Source organism: Apodemus sylvaticus, chromosome 9 (assembly GCF_947179515.1).
Source record: "Apodemus sylvaticus chromosome 9, mApoSyl1.1, whole genome shotgun sequence".
Lineage (NCBI taxonomy): Eukaryota > Metazoa > Chordata > Mammalia > Rodentia > Muridae > Apodemus > Apodemus sylvaticus.
This window is the reverse complement of record NC_067480.1, coordinates 40,735,056-40,741,055: the sequence shown is the minus strand read 5'-3', so window position 1 is coordinate 40,741,055 and position 6,000 is coordinate 40,735,056. Positions and strand designations below refer to the sequence as shown.

The following is a 6,000-nucleotide window of genomic DNA, read 5'->3' as shown; positions in this document are numbered from 1 at the left end:
AGCAGATTTTGGCCAGTCTAGACAGGGGATGTGTGATCCTTGGTTGACAGACTCTCAGATCGTGAGAAGAGTGGGAAAGACAACAAGTCAGAGGCAGGGCACACTTCATCGTGTAGTGGCTGACTGACTTTGGGAAGATAGCCCTCCACACGTGTACACTTGTGATCACAGCAGATCAGCTGCAACATGGGAAAGAGGCAAAAAAAAAAAAAAAAAAAAAAAAAAAAAAAAAACCACTCAACATTTTCTACAGCACTGGATTGGAAGCTTCTTGTTGACCATCAGTGGCATGCAGCCCGCCCATGTTTCGATTTGATTGGTTGTCTGCATGGCCATTCATTTAAAATTGGGCCAATCACTCAAATTTAAACCAGAAATTTTCCCATGAAACTTTATACAACCCATGCCAAACGGGCCAAGTCTTTATGAAAGGAGTTGTGTGGACAGTGTGCTTGGTGGGTAAAAGAGAAAGTCACAGCAACTTCCTGGTTTACACGAGACCCAAGCTTTTGTCTTTCTTATCATCCTGACCACTTACACATCCAGCTCTACTGTCAAAGTTTGCTGCCATGGCCTTTATTAACCCTTTCCAGTCAAATCTCAACCCCACTCTCTAGTTACCTGCTACCCTGCAGTGCACATGAAAGTATAGGCCTTTAGATTTCTTGGTTTCTGCACCTACTAAATCTGTAATTTAAGCTGAATTATCTGAAAGAATAGAAGGATGTGCTGGGTTAGTTGGGTAGTGTGAACAGACCATAGGGAAATCACACAATGTTGAAATGTCTATGAAGATGCAGAGAGGCAGTTCTACAGGTTCGGCATGGAGGTAGACTAGTAACCAAACAATTGCTTACATGGAATCTGACTGGTCCTTCGAAGATCCTGTAGGCTTACTCATTTTGAGTTTGAAGATTTTTTTTTTAGTGATGTATAAGTAACTTCTATTTAATAAAACATCATTGTTGGCCCTCTTATTGCAAGCATCAAATCCTATCATGTACTGGGCTACACTGAGCTCCCAGTGGATTTCTATCCTTTTTTTTTTTTTTAAGCTTGTTATTTCATACCTATGGTTGTTTGGCTTGCAAGTCTGGCTGTGTACAGCGCATCTTTCCAGAGCATGCTGAAGCCAGAGGAGTATGTTGGATCCCTGAAATTGCTGTTACAGATAGTTGTGAGCTGCCACATGGGGGCTAGGAATTGAACCCAGGTCTTCTTGAAGAGCAATCAGTGCTTTTAACTGCTAAAACATCTTTTCAGACCTCCAGGGGATTTCTGATTGAACTTGAGCCAGTATCACTGGAATAGTCCATTGTACTGGACAGCTGAGTTTTAGAATTTCTGGGCTCCCAGAAGAATCAAAATAACTTGAGTTACCCATTATCAGGAATCATGTTATTTTGAGTCTAAAATGCTCCTTAAACTCTGTGCATATGCCAATGACACAGCAGAGAGATGGAGCTATAAAATGGCCTCGGAGTTTTGAATTCCTATCTGCCTATATTCAGAAAACCAAAATTACAGATTAATACAAGACTCCCCTGCCCACATAATTTCAGTCTAAACAAAAAGAATCTATGGTCCTATATTCAACTTTTTCTGTGTCATTTTTCTATTGGGGGGGTATGTTCTACTGTCCTCCGGCTATGTGGACATCATGTGATTACCTGAAACCTGCATTATTTGAAAGGAGAAAATGGGACTAATTCTCAACGGCCTGTACCTATAGTTTTGGAGGGATCTGACACCTCTGGCATTTGCAGGTACCTGCGTTCATTTGTGCATCACTCCTTCCTAATACATACAATTACAAATAATAGAAGCAGATAGAAGCAAAAAAATAATAGAAGCAGACAATAAATATAGGAGGAAAACCTACCAAGTGTGAAACAGCTAGCACACAAAGGAGCACATTGGTATCTTTCTTATATTTCTCTTTAGTCTCAGTCTCAAAATCAGGCTAGTGATTGCTGCCTTTTAAAGCTCTTTCTTACATATCTGCTTTGTTGAGCTACCCTGTGACTCCGCCTCTCTCAGATTTTATAGTCTCATATAGAGGAAAGACGACAAACAGATAAAAGAACATTTGTTAATAATTAAATACTAATTACAAGTGTTGATACGTTTTACCCAGGAAAATGATTTTGGAGAGGAAGAATCATGAAAGGGAAGGAGCCCATTTCTGGTTGCTGGAAAAGAAAGCCTGGGAGAAGGGGCATTTGAACTTAGGACTTAGGAGATGGTCACAGAGTAGGCTAGATGACAGAGTAGGCTAGAATGGCATGTCATGCAATGTAGACAGCATTTAAATATGTCAAGGAGGAAAGTACTTGGCGCTCTTGAGAATACAGTCAGCCAGAGTGGCTATAGACAGTGGTTGTCAGGGAGGTGGCTCAGCAGGGGAGAGTGATATGGGGGGGTATGTTCTGCTGTCCTCCGCCTATGTGGAAGGTCTGGATTTCATTTTATAGTAAGTAGTGGGTTTTAGGCAAAAACAAAACAAAACAAAAAATGATTTTATTCATCTTTTTCAAAGATCTTTGTTTCTTTGTGAATACAAAGTCTCACTAATCCAGGCTAGCCTCAAACTCATGATTCCCCTGCCTCAGCCTTCTGAACTCTGGAATTTCAGATGTGTGCTACCGTGCCTGGCTCCAAAAATCTCTTTTAATGGTGAAATGAAGGACTGACTAAGGCATCAGGACTAGAAGCCAATGGCTTAACCATTTTTTTTTAAGCATGAATCCTGGAGTATAAATGTATTCTTTAACATCTCTTGATTCCCTGGATGACCAAGAGTCCAGTTTGAGGCTAATGCTCTGCAGGTCAATCCTGGATAGGAGACTTTGACCTGGGAGCAGAGACAGAAGATAGGCAAGGCTTGATCCAGAAAGGAGAACAGAGTTGTTTTTCTTCTCTTGATTTTTTTTAAGATTTATTATATATAAATACACTGTAGCTGTCTTCAGACACTCTAGAAGAGGGGTCAGATCTCATTACAGATGGTTGTGAGCCACCTGTGGTTGCTGGGATTTGAACTCAGGACCTTCAGAAGAACAGTCAGTAGTCTTAACTGCTGAGCCATCTCTCCAGCCTTCTTCTCTTGATTCTATTAATTAAAGTTTTGGGAACTTGGCAGATTTGTTGTATTCTATCTTAATAGAATCCAAAAGGCAAGAGAGAGATTCAGAACCTGTTTCTCACACGAAACACCACAGCATTTTATATGTACAAAAGTCAGAAAGAATTAGATCTTCTTCTTCTTCTCCTCCTCCTCCTCCACCTCCTCCTCTTTCTCTTCCTCCCCCTCCTTCTTTCCTTCTTTTCTTCTTCTTCTTCTTCTTCTTCTTCTTCTTCTTCTTCTTCTTCTTCTTCTTCTTCTTCTTCTTCTTCTTCTTCTTCTTCTCCTCCTCCTCCTCCTCCTCTTCCCCCTCCTCCTCCTCCTCTTCCCCCTCCTCCTCCTCCTCCTCCCCCTCCTCTTTCTACAGTAACCAGCTTTACTTTTCATAAACAGTCATGGTATTTCAGGCAGGACACGGGCAGACACTCAACAATATACAAGAACTTCCAAATTCCCTTCTTGTATAGACTACCAAAATCAGAAAGCCACTATAAAACCCAATGAAGTCTTCATTTAATGTTTTGAAAAGGGGGAAGTGGCTTAGAGTGAGGGTTGACATTTCACATTAAGGATGTTGTTTAACAACATTTCACAAGCCGACCCTGACTTTCAGGAAATGAATATGGCAGAATTACCAATCTGAAGATCCACAATCTTTTATAAAAGGAACCAGAGCTCTCCTGAGAATACCCAATAAAGTCACTGCAAAGTCCACATCATCCAATAGACTGGAAAACCGATTTTGGGGACCAGATTCCAATGGGTCTCTGGTTTTAAGGGAATTAAGTCTATGTTGATGGTGAGGGGGAAGAGGATATAAAAATGAATTGAGAGTTTTCCCAGACCACAAGACATTTTGTGCCTTGGTGGCCACCTGTGTCAAGACCAGGATGTCTCTCCTGGGAGCCAACAGGAGCCTTTTAAAATTATCAGGGAAAGAGGTTTTCTGTCATCAATCCAGCTTGGGAGATATTTTGTTAGTGACACATGATCCTTCCCCCCAATAATGAAGTGTTCTGTGTGCTAACAATATAGCCTAAAAAAAAGTAAAACAAAAATCTGCATTTTTATAAAACATGATAAAAAATAGTATTTCAAACTGTACAGTCACCAGAAGTACACAGTTATTAAAAATGCACACACGTCACTTGGCATCCCCAGCACCTTCAGTTTTCTGTGCCTGGTCTGTTTTGGCATCTCCATTTTCTGCAGGGTTATTTGCATCCTTACCAGGTCGGCTTTTCCCTTCTTCCCCTGGGTACCTTCTCTCCCTTCTTCGCAGGGGCCATCTTAGGCTTGGGCTCTGGCTTTGGAGGAGCAGGTTTAGCAGACACCGTGCAGATCTTCTCTGTGGCTCGTCCTTCACCTTGGCTTTGTCTCCTTAGCATCCCCTTCAGCCTTTCTTTTGGGCGTGGTGGCGGCAGTGGACGTCGGCACTGAACACAGGTTTACAGCGGCTCGCAGATTTGGTCCATCCGGGGGTCGTCCTCGCTGCTTCTTCCCACTGTCTTCTTTTTAAACACTTCTTTCCATCATTCAGAGTAGTTATTCATTATTCAAAATTACTTGTTCATCATTTATTTCTCCTCTGTTCTAAGAAGTCAGTAGGTGCATACTGACTATCAGGTACATCCACTAGTGGCAGAGCAGTGTAAGGCAATTCCTGCCCTCTACAAGGTGATAGTCGGCCTGTAGGAATGAAGGAGAGGTCACAATGCCACTCACCACCCCCGACATGAAGTGCTGCATCACTAAATACTAAGAGTATGGAACAGAAGGCAATGCTGGGTTAAAGGTTCAGGGCCATGCCTGGCTTTACATGGGTGCTGGGGATTTGAACTCAGTTCCTCTTGCTTGCAAAGCAAGGGCTCTTACCCACAAGACCATCTCTTCAGCCCCTGGCATGCACTTTAGTTGTTGTTGTTACCTGTAAGGAACTTTATTTGGTGCTGGGGAGTCCTCACAGAACTTGGTACAGCCCTCCTTCCTTCAACTCATACAAACTGACTGGCAGAAAAATGCAGATGCTGTCCTGGCACTAGACTCTTATTAAAGAATGATGGAGACAAAGTCTGGAGAAACCCTCCATCCAGTGTGGGGATTTCCTGCCCATGGTATCACTGTAACCAACCACAGTAACCCCCTCATACCCCTGTACAAGTCTTGAGCCAAGTGAAGGAGGAAATTGGAACACAGAGCATTAGCATTCCTCTATTTTCCTCAGGGTTGACACTGAATAAACTGACCAACTTCCACTAATTTCTGTCTATGCAGACTTTTTAGGAGAGCAGTGAGTAAACTGACCTTAGATATGGTGTCTGTGAGAGAGCCTCCCACAGCAAGTCTGAGGCGGTAGTTAGGGAAGACACTAGGCTGCTTCTGAGATCTAGGGTGAGGGTCTTGGGCTATTTCTTTGGCTCTGGCAGGGTATTCTAGTGGCCTGGCCCAGTGGGTACAGCGGAGCTGGGGTGTGGATGCAGATAAGTGAAAACAAGCAGAGCTTAGAATGCTGTTCAATCAGAAGCAAAGCCCATGTCTAAAAATGATGCATCTTTGCTGAGCGGTGGTGGTGCACGCCTGTGATCCCAGCACTCTGGGAGGCAGAGGCAGGCAGATTTCTGAGTTCGAGGCCAGCCTGGTCTACAGAGTGAGTTCCAGGACAGCCAGGGCTAAACAGAGAAACCCTGTCTTAAAAAAACCAAATCCATAAAACCAAAACAAACAAACAAACCAAGGATGCATCTTTGATATTACCGTGTGACAGGAAGGACTTTGTGTTACATTTCATCAAATACTAACACATGCAGATGTTGTTGATGGCCTTTCCCCCCTCTCTTCTTTTTCTGTATTTCTAAACTTTGGGTGCATTCATTCCA

The 6,000-nt window shown here is 42.8% G+C and overlaps 1 pseudogene; it reads right to left on the bottom strand.

Moving 5' to 3' along the window:
• Nucleotides 1-4,090: 4,090 nt before the first annotated feature.
• On the bottom strand, nucleotides 4,091-4,756 carry LOC127691889 (non-histone chromosomal protein HMG-17-like; annotated as a pseudogene).
• Nucleotides 4,757-6,000: the final 1,244 nt, after the last annotated feature.